Below are 18,891 nucleotides of genomic sequence, written 5' to 3' on the forward strand. Positions count from 1 at the left end.
GCAGTTTTATTATTTCATCTGAATACCAGTTAAAAGCTTCTTACATTTTTCCAGCCTTTTGTTTGAGTTAATAGATGAAGCATTGAAGCAGTATATTTTAATCCACTCTGAGCACATTTCTACTTGTGGCTTCCACTGATCTATAGGAGAAAATGTCTTGCACCAAAGCTAGAGCTTGAACCCCTTTGAGCAGCTACAGGATTCTTCCCAGTCATTGTTTTCTCTGCATCTTTTCTAGTTTCTCTCAGGCTCTTAGTTTCTTCTTTGGTGGCACCCAGGTAGTGTACTTAACTAGCCAGTAAATAGTGTTTACTAAAAGTGACCATTCCTGGCCTTTCTTTATCTTCCAGTTTCTATTTTCACACTGGAAGAGCTAAGCTGTTAAATCGGTGTGCAGCCGTCTTGGAAACAGCAGAGAAATTTCTCGCAAATATAGTGCTTGATTAGACAACCTTGTACAACTATAAGCTGTTTGCAGTAGCAGTGCTTGTTCTAAATATGCTCCTGTACTTCAGAGAACAATCACAGTAAGCAACAAGTTTCAGTTGAAACAAAAATTTAAAACTAGAGAACCAAAAGTTGAGGGTTAAAAATTTGGCAGCACTGCATAATAAGGCTACTTGATTGAGCTGCCTACAGCTTTTTTTTTTTTTTATGAAACTGACAATTTCAGTGAGAACTACACACAGCAACAAGTTTCAGCCATTAGAAAATTTTAAGTCGAAATCTGTATGTTACAGGAATAGAGCTAAGTTAGCAGCACTGCACAGTAAGACTTAATTCAACTATGAGCTGCTCATACTGTAGTAGCACTGCTTAGATTGTCCCTTTGGAATACTGTTTGTGCTCCTGAAACTCCCCGTCTGTTTTGATAACCACTGAGAGCAGCAAATGTCAGTTAAAATAAACTCTTAAGTAGGGATCTGTAATTTATAGGGGTAAAACTAATTTGGATGCATTGCACACTAAGGATATATTATGCTGCTTTTGGTAGCAATACTTCTGAAAACAGTTCCTTTAGAATACTATGTTCCTGACATCTGTTTTTTTTTAGTAGCAACCACACAAACCAGCATACGTGAGCAAAGACAAAACTGTAACCTGAGATCTAGAAATTACTGGAGTAAAACAATACTGGCACTGCTGCACAGCAATAAGTAGAATGCAAATAAATGCTCTTACTGTGAGACGCACCGGTCTAATTGTGCTGATGAAGCTTGAGCAAAAATTTTTTTTCAAGATTGTGAAGAAATTACATCAAAACTGAAGTGCTGCCAACAGTTTAAGAATTGTGGAAGAGCACACAAATGTAAAGGCTTTGGAAAAGTACTTTAGATTTCCAAGTGCAAGAGTTGGATCACAAGCAAAGCAAGTGCTCAGGATGTTTAGCAAAGACCTTTTGGATAGCTCCTGCTTGTCCAGGCCACACCTTATACTTCTTGTGGCACCACCGATAGGCTGACAAGCCTGTCTTTCAAAACCACTGGAGCACCACAAAATGATGGAACTAAAAGTATGGTCCCAGTATTTTGAGAAAAATGTAGAAGAGCGCACACATTTAAATAAAAGGTACTTTCACAAAGCCCTTAGAAGGATCTGATAAAGCACAAACTGCTTATGTGCATGATTATCAGTAAAGATGTTGTGTGTGTTTAATTGCTTTACCTGGTCAAATGGAGAAAATTGGGGCAGGGTATCTGATGTGGATCTGTGGGTGAAATTGTTGGTCTTGATTAGACTGGTAGGAGATCAGCATTCTTCTGGGTACAGATGTGCTGTGGATGCAGCATCTGGGGAAGCCACAGTTGAGACTTGTGCTCAGAGACACGTTTTGAAGCTCCACATCCTGTTTGAGGATGTCTGTGCAGCTCCTTTGTTCACCTGTTGTCCTTAGGAATGTCTACTGTTTAAGTCTAGGCCTTACTGTTGTAGGCAAGGTGTGTGTGTGTATAGTGAAATAGCAGAGACCAGAAGGGAAAGCCTGGGTCTCTCCCAGGGTCCTGTCACCTGATGGGAGAAGCCTTGACCATTTGTGGCTTCTCCTTCCTCCCCAGCCCTGTTCCCCCTTCCCAAATAACAAGATGGTATGAAGAGTAACTCACTTTATAAGGAATTGGGAAAGCATAACATGAGACAAATGGGTGCTTTTGTGTAATCTCTCAAGAGTCGGGACTACATTTCTTGGAAAACCAGAGATATCAGATGTTCTGCACGCCTGTGCCAATACACTTTGGCATCTGGTTGTTTTATTCCTACAAGAGCTCCTACAGCTAGGAGTAATAGAACCAGTGTTAACACAGGACCAAAAAATGAGGATCTAACATGGTTTGTTCATCCTGCCCATTACCAGTAGCCTTAGGCTGTCAGTTGTGTCTACTGGTACTACATTTTCCAAACTTCAACCCCTCTCCCTGCAGTGTCTATCTGTGGTACATATCTGTTTATCCAAATGTCATTTACTGATCTTGTGCTTGCAGTAATCCTAGATGACTGCATGATTCATCTGTTGCAGTTTTTTTTTTTTTTTTTTTTTTTTTACTTGAAATGTGGGTTGTTATGGCCTGAATCCTTTAAAGTTCTCTGTTCACTTGTAAAGTACTCTAAATAAGTTGAGGATGTTTTTCTGTACTTTTGACTTTGGCATAGCTTAGATTTCCTGTCCTTTGTGAGTTAACATTAGTGCCATTTTGTTAGTCACATGCGAGTGTAATGTCTGTTCAAGTTGTTTTTTTCTTTTTTTTTTTTTTTTTTGGATTGCTGCTTTGGAAAAAGTTTACATGCATGTCTTGTGATCACAAAAATCTCCTAAATGAAGACTATGCTAAATGAGTCGACTCTTGTAATGCCTCAACTTGAGGACTGATCAGTGTGTTTTGAGTTAGACAAACCTACTCTTATTGACAGGAAAAACAAGTGATTTGTGAAAGGGTCAAGGTCTCTGTTTCTGAAAAAATGCCCACCACATCTCATTTGGGTAAGGATGGGGGAGAGTAAATTGAAACCTTAAATGTAGATAATACCAAGGAATACTATGTCCTCCCTCCTGGACTATACATAGGGAAAAAAGTAGTCTTTATAGATTCATGGGTTTTCAACACTGAGAATATTCTTTGACTTGGAGGGGGGGGGGGTTTACATCTTTGACCTTCGTCCAGAACCCCTTCTACCAGTTAAGATTTTTCTTTCAGATCTGCTATCTGCATAGGTATGAGCTCTACGGTGCCATGCGCATGCTCTGTTGGAGCTAGGATGACTACTTTCATCCTGCAGATTTGGACAAGGAAGGTGGGCTTCAAACTTGAACCATCTACCTTCACTTTAGTACTAGTCCTGGTCAGACTAATGCCACTTAGCTGACTAATGCCGACTTGACTGATTCCTTTGAGGTGGTTTGTGCCAATGCTATTCATAGGTTCATACTAGGCTATCTGCCCTAGGGCATTTATAAGCCTAGCCAGAGTGTGTTTGGCTTTCACCACCCATTTTAAATTAATTTTGCTATGCCCTTCAAGGTTAGTATACTGTGCCTCTGTCTAACAGTGACACAGAAGTGATACCCGGGGTAAACCTACGATCTCCCATCCACTCATCAAGATTCCTCTTGAAGAGGGTCAGTGAGGGACTCTGCCTAACCTGGACTGGGATTTTATTCCAGAGTGAGCTCGATGGGATTTGGATTTTCTGTGGTCCTGCATGTCCATTAATTCCGGGTTGGACATGGCTTTATACGTCAGGCACAGATCGCCTCTGAGCAGGCAGTATGCCACTGAGTAGAGCTGGAGTTTCTTTAACCGGGCAGCATATGTCATTTGTTTGAGCCCTTTGATCCTCTTGGTGAGGTACTTGTGGGGTCTTTCCAGTTGTTGCAGGTGTCTGATAAGGTACATCCCAAAAGGGGCATTGTACTCAATTATGGGCCTGATGAGGGATGAGATAAGAGGCACGATTACCTCCCCTGATCTAGATGTGAATCCCTTCATGATTAGGTGGTCTATACAAAATGTTTTTCTAACCACTTTGGCCATGTGGTTGTCAAATGAGAGATTGCTATCAACTTGGGTCCCCAGGTCCCTAATTACATCTTCCGTACTTAATGGATTACTATCTATGTGGTAATTTGTAGGCACTTTGTTTTTGCCAAAGGGGATGACTATACACTTATTGGTGTTTAGCTTGAGGCCATGACTCTGGCACCAGTTGTCTGTTTCTATGAGGCCCTTTTGGAGGATGCTTGTGTCGGCTGGAAAGTCTATTATGGTGCCCAGTTTGCAGTCATCTGCAAACTTGGTCAGCCACAGTCCTTCCGTGTTGGCCTGTACCTCCGAGAAATATATACCGAACAAGAGAGGTCCCAGGACTGAGCCTTGTGGGACGCCACTTGTAACTGGTTTGGAGTCTGACATGGCTCCAGCAATTCTAACTGTGTGGGTTCTGTCCTTGAGCCAGTTTGCAACCAATCTAGTGACATAGGGGTTTATATTTAAGCTGGTGAGCTTATCTATAATGCCCGAGTGGGGTATTGTATCGAAGGCTTTTGCGAGGTCCAGGTAGGCTGTGTGGACCACCTTCCCCTCGTCAATGGCCTTGGTGACTGTTTCAAAGAAATCGACCAGGTTTAAGAGGCAGGATCTGCCCTTAACAAAGCCAAACTGGGTAAGATCCAGTGCCTGTAGGTCCCCAATATCTTTATTTATGAGGTCCATGATCCTTTCCATAGCTTTGCAGACCAAGCTAGTCAAGCTTATGGGGCGATAGTTTCCAGGATCCGTTGAGGCACCACCTTTGTGGAGAGGGACCACTGTTGCTGTACGCCACTCTGTGGGGTACATATCCTGTAGTAAGGCTGAGATTGAACAGTAGTTTTATGTTTGGGTTTAGCTCTTCTTGGAGTTCATGTAGGATGCAGCCCGGGACACCGTCTGGTCCCATTGATGTGTTTTTTGCTTTGGAGAGGGTGGCTCTTACCTGAGCATCTGAGATGTCAGGGGGGCAGCACTCTGCTGGGATAGATATTTGCCCTTTTGGTGGGGAGGGGGGAGGGAGAAGTTTGTGCTGAACCTGTCAGCTAGGATGTTGGCAATGTCTGTGGGTCTGGTGTATTTTTTGTCATTTTGGACTAATTGAGCATATCTGGGAATTTCCACCCAGGTTCCTAACAACTAAAGAAAGCCTTGTGATTATCCTTAGTGTCCTGTGCAATTTTTCTCTTGAAGCTGACCTTAGACGATTTTATGAGTGCCCATAGTTTTTTGCTAATACTGATCAGAGATGCCTTACCTTTTTGGGATTTTGCTCTCTCATGTAGTAGCTTCCTCCTTCTATTGTATAGTTTGTTTATGGCTGGGGTCAACCAGACAGGACGTCTGCCTTTGGAGGATTGGGTCTTGGTTTTATTTGGGATTGCATAATCCATGCATTCCTGAAGGTGTTCATAGAATGCGTTTATAAAGGATCCTGCGGTCTGGGCCGTATTTTCCACAGGCCCGGGGGCTTTGAAGGATTCCACCTTGGTTTTGAGGAGTGTGCAATTTGCTTTAGAGAAGTTTTTCACTGTGGTTTTCTGGGCAGGGGGTGGGGTAGGGATGTGAATATCCAGTGAGATTAGTTTATGGTCTGATCTTACCAGTGAGGGATACACTTCTGGTCTGGAGCATAGAGCCCCATGTTGGTGATCAGTTCCAGTATGTTTTCCCCTCTTGTGGGAGTGGTAACAAGTTTTTCCATAGCATTTGAGTTTATAAATTCTAGGAACCTTTGGGCTAGGGTGTTGGAGCTAGAGTAATGCTCCCGGTCTATGTTTGGGTAGTTGAAGTCTCCCAATATAATGGTGTTTGGAGAGACCTTCATATTTTCCAGTGTTCTCAGGAAGGCTGAGTGGGGTTCCTGGGTTTGGGAGGGTGGTCTGTAGCAGGCTATAAACTGGAAGGCAGTTTTACCCACTGTTAGTTGCACATGGATAGTCTCTGATGCTTCCTGCTGTGCCACCAACCTGGAGGTGTGGTTATCTTTGACAAATATTGATACCCCCCCCTTTTGTGGTTCGGTCCAAGTTTTGGGGCCGAAAAGCATGGTATGAGGTATAACCTGGTAGTGCTGGGGTGCTCTTGGGAGCCTTGAACCAGGTTTCTGTTACTGCACAGATATCGATGTTCTCCATGCTAAGGAGAGTTTTGAGTGCATGCATCTTGAGGTTTAGACTTCTGGCGTTGAGTAGCATTACTCTTAGTTTCTTATCCCTTGTGATACCTATGGAGGTGGGTTTGTCTTTTGAGCCTTGCCTAAAAAAAGGCACTATGGGGGTAGCAAGAGCCTTTGCCAATATCCGAAAGCCCAGGGGTGACTTTTGCAAGCCGTCTCTAGCGAAGCATCGTGGCTTGTCAAGCATTTCATCCCAGGCTGACAGGCATTGGATCCCCTTTGAATGACACCAATACTTAAGCCAATTGTTGAAATTGATCATCTTGTCTTCATACTGTGGCATCATTCTTGGTGAGGGTAAGATGCTACTCAAGGTCAGGGTCATACCGGCCTGGGCTACATGCTCAGAAAGCTCCTCTGTCTCTTCATGTAGTCCAGGGAGGTAACTCTCAGGTCATTCACACCAGCATGGACAATGACAGAGTCATATCTGTACTTGCCTTGGAGTGACCTGAGTGCTTGAGTTATGTGGCGGATCCTAGCGCCCTAATGGCAGCTCACCGTGAACCTTCTTGTTCAGCCTGGTGAGCGGGACGTCAGTGTGCCTGACTATAGTCACCTATTACAAGTGTATCAGGTGTGGTGTTTAACCTTAAGGGCTGTGTCTGTTTGGCACACTGGCTTTGTGAGCTATGTGTTGCACGTGTTTTGTTTTGAGGTAGCGGTTGCTTGGGTGTCTGCTTTGGCGGTTTCTGCTGCTTAGGCAGATTTTTATTTAGAGCCTCCGAGTATGTTTTTGTCTGTTTGTGTTTGGTTTGCTGTCGTGGTAGGTCTATGTGAGCCTGGAATTGTAGTGTGTGTGGTTTCCTTCTCCTCCTGACTGGTTACGCCAGTACTGAGTTGAGAGAGCTTAGCCTCCAGTTTGGCTATATGGTTGCATCTCTCATATGTGTTGGAATTTGTTGGGAGGAGGAGAGGGTTGTCTGTGTACATGAGGCAGTTGTAACATTGCCTCAAGATTCCCAGATTCACCAGCTGGACCGGAGAGGCGATTGACAACTGACCTTTGGACATGCTAGAATAGTATTGTGAATTCCTTTATAATTGAAAAAAAGGGCCAATGGGGAACAACATACTCAAGGGAAGTTTGTGAGGGTGTAGTGCTTTTAATTTTTTAGTGCTGACTTGTATAATTGCTTTAGTGAGCAAGTGCCAGGTAACTTAAATGCAATGTGTTACAAGTAACTTAAATGCAAAAACGACAAACAGTAACTTTTAAGTGAAACAAGGAAATAAGTACAGTAAGCAATGCAGATATCACTATGGATCCACAGAAGTGCTGAAAAGCCGCGTTTTAGGTGGAATTAGCGTTTCATGGAAATAACAAGCATACAAACAAAGCTAGATTCAGCAGGCCTGGATCTAGTCTATGCTACAGCAAACAAGGTGTACCAATTTCAATAAGAAGCAGTTCAAATATGCAGGCACTATAAGCCTTTAACCAGAAATTCCCAGCTCAGAAGGGCAGAGTCCAACCTCTCCTCCCACAAGAGTGCAGACCACGAACCCTCTTAATGTAAAATAACTGGCCTGAAGCCCAAGTTCTTAAACCAGAATTAATACACTTTTAGAATAACAGACACTGAGCCCTCAATCAGCAGTTCCCAAATTAGAAGGATGTAAGCTACCTGTTCTTCCACTACAGTGCAGGCCACAAACCTTAATGTAAAACAACTGGTCTGAAGCCCAGGTGCTTAAACTAAAAGGCTTAGAATGAGTTACACCAAGCAGTAATAAATACAATTGAGTACTTGTAAGATGACGCAAAAGCAAAATAAAGTAGGAAGAAACACAAATACAGTAAAAGCAGATATTTTTTTTTTTCGTGGAAAGAGAGAAAGGAGTAGCAGAAACTAAGCTGATTGGCCTTCTCAAATGTTCTCCCTGTACTGGGTAGAATGAGGTAATGACACCAGACTGGGAGGAGGGTCCCAGATTAAATTTACACTAGGGGAGGGCAACTGCAAAGCCGCCAACTATAAAAGCACTATACCAACAGGGAGGGAGGGTGGGAAATAACTGCAGAAATGTTTCTCACAGCTGAAAAGCAGCAGTGAGCCTTTAAATGAGTTTTAAACAGCTAGAGGAGCCTCTAGAAAAAGTTTAACTGCAACAAGTTATCAGAAATAAACAACCCAACAGATGCTTAATAAAAGTGGACAATTTCCAGTTAATACCTCACACACAGTGAAACTAGCTAGAAAATTACACAGTACACAAATTGCTATAAATAACAAAGAAATAAAGAACAAAATAAACAAAGAACAGGATACTTAATGTTATATATTATAGCTCCGAGTTTGCTGAGTGTCCTTCCTTCGATTAGCTGAGTGTAAAATGGCAGAACACTCGCAACTGAGTTTTAGGTAACAGAAAGTTGAAACCGGAGACAGCTTTTAAGAAAGAAATCTCAAAAGAACCATTGAGGTGCTTAGTCTAAGCTGTAATCCAGGTGACCTCAGTCAGCCAATGACCTCAAACAATTCTCTCTCTCTGGTATTGATGTATGCATTGCTGGTTGCTCCCATAGTAGGTAGGCTTGGTAGCTCCTTTAGATTGACTCATTTAGCGTGAAGATCAGACTTCTTGCTGTTTGAGAACCAGAATACTCTGGCACCAGTGCTGTTGTCTAATTTTTCTGTCAACACAGACCGTTATTGTCTTCTGGCATTGTGGTTTCTGTTCCTTATGTCTGCTCCAGTGTTGCAGCGATGGTTTCAAAGACATCCCAGAGCATATAAGCTGCCGATCTTCATATTGATTACTGTTGCAATAGGATAAGCTTTATGGGTTTTATCCTGCATATGATAGGAGGATGGGAGAAAGGAAATTCACCCCGGGGATCACGTCAGTTGCTCTGTTAGACAGGGTTCCAGGGATGTAAATAGTGTGGGAAGAAATAGCCAGGGAATTGTTATGGCTAGGCTTGTATAGGCCCTACGGCTGATGAGCCTAGTACCAACCTGTCATATAACAGCTCACCAGCTTCCAAAACTTCAGAGCACTTTCCATACATCCAAGCTGTTAGGATTGGGAGCCAAGACATTAAGTGCTTTCCTGCCACCAAGAATGCTCCTCAGCAGGCTTTTGAAGATCAGTTGGCTAACTTTGTTCCATTGCTGGGAAGTTTACTGGGGGGGGGGGGTCCACATTTCTCAGTTGTTTTAAACTAAGTTTTTGTGAGTAGACTGTTTTAAAGCTAAGCAAGCATTTTGATTGTGTTTGTTTGTGTGGAAGGGAGAAGAGTTAAATGAATTTGTGAAATGTTTGAATACATAAAGAAAAGGACTTCTGCTTGAATGAAAAAGATCATTGTTTTAGATGAAGACATTCAGGTATAAGAGATATGTTTGAGTTGAGAGATCTAGGAAGCCAGAATTTACTAATATGCACTTGTATAAGGAAGTGCACACCCAGAAGCTTTAAAGAAAGGTAAAATAGGATAGGCAAGAAATAACCTTCGGAAAAAATGTTTTGAGAAAGGGGTATAACACTAGTTAAAAGAAAACACACAGGAAATTATTGAAAAAAGGTGAGGTTATTCCTATTCTCAGTGATGGTTGCAAGTAAAATGACTGTCACAAACGAGCCAAAGACTGCTCTATTGTCTTCTGTTAAATGAAGTGTGTACTATGAAGCTTTGAAAGAGAGTTAATACAAACTGGAAAGTTAAACATGCTAACGCAGGTCTAAGTAAAATCCTGGGGCAGTTTTCTCCTTTTATATGAGAAAAATAAGGATATAACGAAAATATTTAGAAATGGGAGGGCAGTTAATGTTATGTTCATCGTGTTTCACTGTTGTAGTCATCACCCTTGGGTTATCCTGCTGGCAGGCTACCTGTAGTCTGCCGGAATTCCAAAGTCTAGGTCCGGCGTCAGTTGCTGTTTCCTCCTCCCGGACATCAGTGCGCCAGGGGTATAAAAGATGCAGCCGATGCCATTTTCTTCAGTCTTTCTTGCCGCATGGTGCCTGAAGCATAAGCAAGTTGGCAAGTGCCAGTCGGCCGACTATTGAGATTTTCAAATACGAATTTCAGAACCGAAGTCTTCATTAAAGCTAAGTAGCCCGTTGGGGAAACTTTTTTCTTGCTCCAGACAGATGTCAGAAAAAGTTAACAATTGTATTTCTTGTGGGAAGCAAATACCTCATAAGGATTTTCACTCTACTGTATTCCTTGCCTAGGCCCTGATCATAACGTTGCTAGCTGTCGGTTTTGTGCTAGATTTAACCAACGCACTATCAAGCGTTTGTTTGATTTTGCCTTCCATTACTTTGGCCGAAGATTTAACTACATAATGCAGTCAGATCAGCCGACAACTTGAGTTTACAAAAAACACAAGGAAAAAGATAGGCATCCGAGGTCCAAAACAGACTAAGCCTGTGCTAGGCCATTCGCCGGTTTGCTGGTTCTCAGCGAGGTGCTTTCGCAGCCCCTGGTGCCCGCTACCTCAGAGCCACAGGCCGCTTCTGACTCCCACGTGCAGCCGACTGGGCCTCTGGATACTCAAGGTATTGGGCATCCGCTTCTGAGGGCGTCTTCAGACCTACACAACTTTAAATTAAGCCATCTTCATCTTCAAAGACTAAAGCAGCACTGAAGACAAAGAAACAAGTACAGCATTCACCTACTCAGACTTCCATGCCTAAAAAACAGATGCTTAAAATGGCCGAAGACCTAATTACCATGATCAGGGGCTCCCATCCCCCTCCTGATAAGAGGCCTAGGCAAGAGACAGAGTATGATTCTTCTGATCAGGTTTCTATTTCCTCTGATTCCTCTTCTGAACAGGATTACTCCATGCTTCCCTATGAGGAGTCTGATGCTGAAGAATCCATACCTTCAGCCTCTCCTCTTGAAGATTATTCTTTTGGGGAAACCCTACATACCATGAGGGAACATTTCCACTGGGAGAGCAAAGATTACTCTGAATCTAAGAAAAGGCTCAGACTTTCTGCTACTTCCTCAGCATAGACCCTTAGCTATTCCACCTGTTCTAGACATTGTAGATGTATTTTTAGAGTCTGGCCTATCCCCAGACTCTACCCCCTGCACCTGCTAAGCCAGACAGATACTACAGGGTCCCGGATTCTCTTAAATTCCTGTATAAAACCCCCGGTGCTGACCAAGAAACTATATCTCAGGGTCTCAAGGGGGTTAAAGCTTCCGCTGCAAAAAACCCTGTTCCCCCTGACAGGGATTCCAGGTCTTTAGACAGATGGGGGAAAAAAACGTGTACAATCCTGGCTGTAAGCGCTTTAAATTGTCAGTTTCATATTCTCAAATACCAACAATATTTAATGTCACTGCGTAAACAGAAAATGTTGACAAATACTGAATGTTCAGGGAACAAGGAATTGCAGGAGTTATTGCATGCAGCTGAACAAGTGGGAAAGCATACTTTGCAATGTGGTTATGATTCTCTGGAGGCCTCTTGCAGGTCCGCTGTTACAGGTTCTGTTATCAGAAGGCATGCTTGGTTAAAGGAACAAAATCTGCCTGATAATGTTAAAGCAAAATTATTAGATGCACCATTACAGCATACTTTGGCACAAAAGCAGAAGAAGTGTTGAAAAAAATGGAGGCTAAAGCAAAATCCATGCAGACAGTCGAGGCTTTCTTACAGGTACAGCCACCCAGGTTTAGCAGAAACTGGCCTTCTAAAAATTGGTCCTTTCCAGCGTCAGACAGACCACAAAGAGGCAGATACAGGCGCCCCAGGGGCAGATCTCAGCCCCAAGGCGCCTACTGGCCTAAACAATGGAGTGCTCCTACCGCCAAAATCAGAGAAGACAAATCACAACCTTTCAGGAAACAGTCCCAATATCCTCTACCAGATCCAAGCACTTTTCTTTTGGCGGCCCCATTAGGGGGGAAAATAGCACTTTTTTCTTCAAATTGGCAAAGGATTACCCGAGACAAATGGGTCCTGAATATAGTGTCCCAAGGCTACAGGTTCCATTTTCACACTCTACCAAGGTCAAGAGGCATGCCAGACTTGCCACACAATCAATGGGCAGGGGCACAAAAACAAATTACAGCCCTCATGGATATGAGGGCCATTCAGCATGTACCACAACAAGACCAGGGGCAAGGATTTTACTCCAGACTTTTCCTAGTACCCAGAAAGGACAAAACCTAGAGACCAATACTGGACCTGTCTGTACTAAACACGTTTCTGGAAGTTCCAAAATTCAGGATGTTGACTCTACAGCAGCTACTGCCCATGCTGGGCAAGAAGGCTTGGCTCGTAACTTTGGACCTAAAAGAGGCATACCTGCATGTCCCAATCAGACAATCTTGCAGAAGATACCTCAGATTCATAGCTGGCTCAATGCATTACCAATTCTCTGCACTGCCCTTTGGCTTATCTACTGCGCCCAGGGTCTTCACAAAATACCTGGCACCAGTAATTGCGTTTTGCAGACAAAAAGGAATTCAAATATACCCCTACTTGGATGACAGCCTGATTCAAGCAGAGAACAGACATTCTACTAAAGCACCTGGTGTTTGTGAAAAGATTACTAATTGGCCTAGGGTACACAGTAAACTAAAAGAAATCCAAACTAGTGCCCTCTCAAGAGATAATATTCCTGGGTGCAAGCCTAAATACAACTGCCCAGATGTCTTATCTCACTCCAGACAAACAAAAACAACTGACTACTTCAAGAATTTGGCAATAAAAACCCACTTAATCTGCAAGGAAAATCCTGCAGGCCTTGGGTTTCATGGCATCCTGCATTCTACTAATTCCATATGCCAGACTGCATGTGAGGAAACTACAATGGTCTCTAAAAAGTGTTTGGACTCAACATTGCCACAGCCTGGAGACAGTAATTGCACTCATTCCCTGTCTGCAACAGGAGTTTTGATGGTGAGCAGAAGCCTGTCACCACAACAAGGGTCTGCCATTCAGTTTACCCCCAGCCTAACAAACACTGACAATGGATGCATTAGATTGTCTGGGGGGCCCATATGGCATGAAAATGTATTCAGGGCACATAGCCTACAAAACAGATGCATCTTCACATCAATCAAAAAGAGATGCTAGCTGTTCAAAATGCCCTGACAGCTTTCATGGACCTACTTCATCCAGGACAGTTATGATAAAGGCAGACAACACTATGTTCATGTGGTACATAAACAGGGAGGTACACATTCCTACCCCCTCTGCAGACAAGCAATGACCTTATGGGACACAGCATTGGCCTTTCAGTTTCACCTGCAAGCACAATTCCTGCCAGGAAAAACAAATACTGTGGCAGATGAACTAAGCAGAAACCTCATGGATCCCCACGAATGGAAACTGGATCCACAAGTCTTCAGCCAGTTAATAAGGAAGTGGGGATGCCCAGACATAGATCTATTTGCCTCCCCTCACAACTGCCAATTGCAGAGATTTTGCACAAGGACTTATCACAAGCAAGCATGGAAAGGGGATGCCCTATCCTTCAGCTGGAAAAATCTAACAGTATATGCCTTTCCCCCACTGCCACTCCTACCCAGGGTACTCCTAAAAGTCAGACAAGAGAAGCCAAAAATGATACTGATTGCACCAGACTGGCCACGCCAGCACTGGTACCCAATCTTGAAGAGCTGGTCTCAGGGTCCAGCATGGATACTGCCACAAACAGTCAGATCCTGCACAGCCAACTCAGGACCTTAAATCTGGTGGCATGGTGAATAATGTAGCCATTCAGAACACTCCACTTTCCAAAGCTGTTATGGATGTTATCTTGGAGGCCAGGAGGCCCAGTACCAGAAAATTTTATGCAGAAAAATGGAAGAGATTCTCTGCTTGGAAGCAGGAACAAGGCATAGACACGCGTGTACCAAATATCCCTCAGATTTTACAATACCTAACTGAGATGCTAAACAAAGGCTTTTCCTTCTCATCTATTAAGATTTATGCCTCTGCCATTCAGCCCATTACAATATGGAACCACCTATCTTTTCTCATCCTTTAATAAGGCAGTACCTCAGAGGGGCCAAAAACATTAGGCCTTCAAGGAGAGCACCAATTCCGGCCTGGGATCTCAATTATGTTTTGGAAAAACTCACACTGTCCCCTTTTGAGCCAGCATCAACAGCAGATTTAAAATTCTTATCCTGGAAAACCGCTCTGCTCCTGGCAATAACCTCTGCAAGACGAGTCTGAGTTACAAGCACTCATGGCTGTGAAACCTTTCATCATTTTTCAACCAGACAGGGTTTCTCTGAGGACGAACCCTACATTTATGCCTAAGGTGGTGTCCATTGTGGCCCTCAACCAAACCATCCACTTAACAACCTTTTATCCTAATCCACAGAACAAGGGTGAGAACATTCTACATTCTTTGGATAAACACAGGCAGTTAAGATTCTACTTGAACAGAACTAAAGCTTTCAGAAAGACTGAGCAACATTTAGTGTCATATGCTGCAGGTTCACAAGGCAAGGCCATCTCAAAACAGACTATTTCTAAATGGATAGGCCATTGCATCTGCTTCTGCTATTTCCAACATGGCAAATCAGTGCCTAAGGACATTAGGCCTCATTCCACCAGAGCAGCAGCCGCTTCAGCAGCCTTCCTCAGAGGAGTACCAACCAAAGATGCATCTTAGAGGCTGCAACTTGGAGTTCAGTGCACACTTTCACAAAGCACTACCACTTACCTCTTTACTCTAAATCCAGAGCAGGCTTTGCCACTGCAGTTCTTTAGGGCCTCATAGCCTCTCCTAATCCTATTTAGCACAGCCACCCTACCTCAGCTTTGGGATTCAACCCAAGGGTGATGACTGCAACAGTGAAACACGATGAACATAGTACAGTTGTGTACCTACCATAAATGTAGATGTTCAAGTGTATTTACTGTTGCAGTCCAGGTTACCCACCCACCATCCCCCTTTTCTTTGCTGGGGCTTATCTGCACTTCTCTATCCTATACAACCTTTTTGGTGTATTTGCTTGAAGATGGAGATGTTGTTTTTGAGCATGTATTTTTATTGGCATATTCTTTCAGCCTTCCAATTTAGGGGCACCTGACATCTGGGGCAAGAAAAACTGAAGAAAATGGCATCTTCTGTATCTTTTATATCCCTGGCACACTGATGTCCGGGAAGAGGCGATAGCAACCGACGCCGGACTTAGACTTTGAAATTCCGGCGTGTAGCCTGCCAGCAGGATAACCCAAGGGTGATGACTGCAACATTGAATACACTTGAAAATCTACATTTATGGTGGGTACACAACTGTACTTTTTGGCTTGTCATATGTAAAGTGAAAGTCTGTGAAAAGGTGGGTTTCTGTTTTTGTATTCTTTTCCATCCTCTTGAAGAACAAAAGTTGTGTACTTGACTTTATTCACGTCCATCCATTTAAGTAGTTGCCGTAAACCTTGTCTCGTCCACTTAAACTGTTATGAGTGGAGACTGTTGGAAAAATGGCTAGTAGGGGGCTGCCTGTACTGAAAGGTGAGAATCCAGAGGCAAACCTGCTCTGAAAACTGAGGTGTGGAGAATGTTGCAGTGTGAGGACTTAAAGCTTGGGAGGATGTTAAGTGCTGAGTGGCAAGTGATTTGAGACCAGTCCTACAGTTGAATTGAGCAGATGGGGTCATGAGAAGCTGCCATGGTAAATATAATTTTTGTTTCTGCACTTGTAGCAGAACCATCTAGTCTCCTATGAATACACTTGTTCTATACTGAGCTTACTCTAATGATTTGTCCTTTTTCTTGTGATGCTTACTAATGTAATGCAGACAGCTTAGTGCAAAATTGATAAATAACATTATATTGGATCATACAACCTAGTTTGCTGTCAAATCCAAGTGATTCAAATGACACATCTTTAAAGGTATATGCAAAATGTCTGTATTGATTGAAATATATGAAAGTTTCTAAAGTAACTGCATCATTCTTCCACATTAAAAAGACTGTTAGTAAAATCTAACATTCAACAGTTAGCAGGAATTGTATATATATTTTTGACACCATGCCGTCACAAGATTGGCATAACTGGATGCCCTTGCCAGACCTCTGTCTGTTAGATTTATTTATAGTATTTTCTGGGGGGAAAAATTCATCATCCAAAACTGTGTGTAGTCATTCACAGTAATTTGATTTTGCCAGCAAGTTTATTGCTCATAACATGACTATTTCATCCTATTAACGTCAGATCATTTTTGTATCATTATGCTCAATCCTTACATTTTTGATCTTGGCTGTTAAGAATGATGCATTGCTACTGAAAGAGGCACTCTATCTTAAGTAAATATACAGTGTGTCATGGATTGTATGGGACCTGGCTATTGGCAGACCAGTTTCCCAGCAAACCATGCCCATATTTTTACTGTATTTCTTTGCTGTGGTAATAACTTTGAGAGCTTTGGTCTGAGCACAGTCTAGCAGGGTAGCAGCTACCGCTAAATCCATCTCTAGTAATGTATCAGTCCAGGTCATTTGTGAGGCCACCACATTGGATTTATGTTCACACTTTCTCTAAGCACTAGAATTTAGAGGTCAATTGTAAGAGTAGGGCAGGGTCTGACACAGCAGACTTTTAGGGGATGCTATGAATGTCATCAATGGATTTTATATATATTTTTTATTGCTGCTGCATTCACATTGTAGAGATTTATATGACAACAGGCTATATGATGGTCATTGTAAGATTTGTGTAAAGCAGTTTAACAGATGCTTTAGTAGAAGAAACCAATTCTGCATTAGAGTTTTGTGTTCTTTAGATTGTCCTCCCGACATTTGATTGCCAGGAAAGTCTGGGTAGAATCCCATTCTCAGTGGAGGCTCAGGGAGAAAAGCTCCAAATTACAAAATATTTTAAGAACAATAATTTTACAATTTTCAAAAATAAAATAATCTGGAGTTTAAATAATTAGATATAATGTAGAAAATCATGGATTAAGAATTGATACAAACTACTCGACAATCATTTAAAATGAGAAATTGTAGACAGTTTTTAGAAAAATTTAAGGTAAATTAGTGCATTACAAATAGGAATTGCAGTATGAAGTGAGGGAAAAATAGGCTTATGGTATATTTGGAGAGAGAGTCAGAAAAGAACATTTGATAGTAAGGAAGTAAGTGAAGGGAGGAGAGCAAGAAGGTATAAGGAATGAAAATGTATTGTTCACATTTAGGGATGTAGGTTATTCTGTTTGAACAAGAACAGAGCTACCCTGCTAGACTGTGCTCAGACCAAAGTTCTCAAAGTTATTACCACAGCAAAGAACTACAGTAAAAATATGGGCATGGTTTTCTGGGAAACTGGTCTGCCAATGTTCCAAATACAGAGCAAGAAACTGCCAGTCATCTAGATCACTTTGGTTCAAACACATTGAGCTACGTACAGCCAACAAATGCATCATTTGCTCTTTATTCAGAGTGGTTTTGATATATGGGAGGGTGGGTGTAGACCTGATGGATACAGGGAAGGAGTTCCAGGTCATAGCAACCTTGTACAATTGTAGACAGTGCCCAGTGGATTTGCTAGGTTTATAGGCTGGAGTGTTTAGTCACTGGATGGCAGTGACTGGAACATAGTTGTGTTGAAATATTTTTTAGTGCTGGACAAAGCTGATGGATGCTGGATAATTTTGTAGGTGGTAAGAAGTTGTGTAAATTTTAGTTGATGTGGCAGTTCTAACCAATTTAGGTTTTTCATTGCTGTACAGTGATGGGTTCTGAAAGTGGTGTGTGCTGCAAATTTAGAAACTTTGTTATAACATTGTTCTGGTTTCAGTTTTGTTGAAGCCTGGAGGTTAGCAAGGATGGGGGGGTGCCATAAAAAGTGAGGAGGAGATAAGTGTAGTTTTAGTTGCATCGGTGAGTGTGTCTTTGGCTCTGTAAAGCATCCCTACTTTTTGATTTTTTCTTGTGCAATTTTACATATGCAAGTCAAATAGAAGATTATCCTCCACTATCATCCCTAATAGTTTGCTATGAGAAGTGACTTCAGTGACTGCATTGTTGAGAGAGAGTGAGTGAGAGGACTTTAAATATATTTTTTTGTGGGATGAATTAAGGGGAGAAAAGTAGCTTGGTCTTTTTTGGGTTAAGCATGAGTTGAGGTATGAAGCCATGTTTTAGTGTCTGCTAAAGCCTCCTGAGTAATTTTTTGGAGGTATACCATGTTGTCAGATGTGCAAATGAGTGGAATCATCTGCGTATTTTATTAGGGTGGCTTGTGTGAAAGTATAGTGTGTATTGGTGAAAATGTTGGAGGGTGTCACGATTGGGGAGAGATGGGTGAAGGCTCCCACCCTAGTCAAATAGAATTTGATATATAATTTTGGCGTTTGTAAATAAATGTAAAATACAGGAATGTTTCTTGAGTGTAAAAGAATACTGTGAAATGTGGAAATTGCAAAATATGTTACAATATTGCACTCTACTGGCCCATTGAAGCATGTTGTGACCCTTTCATGTTAGAATTCGGCTCCAGTCCATCTGTATGAAGGTTTCATGCCGATTGTTTTAAGGCTAAAGTTTATGACCAGAATTTAGATGTGGAATGTGCTTTATTGCTCTGGTTTCTGTTAGAATATACATGTGAAATGACTTGTAATGTAAGTTTCTGCGCAGGTGTTAGATTGCTAAATAATGCAGTTTGTGGCCTGAGAACTCCAGACTGTGTCAAAAATGATGTCATTTGTGAGGGCCTTAGATACATGTTTGTTAGTAATGTTTAAATAC

General features: G+C 42.2%; 1 protein-coding gene across 1 annotated transcript in view; it reads left to right on the forward strand.

Annotated features, from left to right (window-relative positions):
* Nucleotides 1-18,891, forward strand: part of CSDE1 (cold shock domain containing E1) — a 2,062,269-nt gene that overhangs the window by 623,745 nt on the left and 1,419,633 nt on the right. The window lies entirely within an intron of this gene.

The sequence above is a fragment of the Protopterus annectens genome, chromosome 7.part0 (genome assembly GCF_019279795.1).
Source record: "Protopterus annectens isolate FY-2018-M chromosome 7.part0, PAN1.0, whole genome shotgun sequence".
Taxonomy (NCBI): domain Eukaryota; kingdom Metazoa; phylum Chordata; order Ceratodontiformes; family Protopteridae; genus Protopterus; species Protopterus annectens.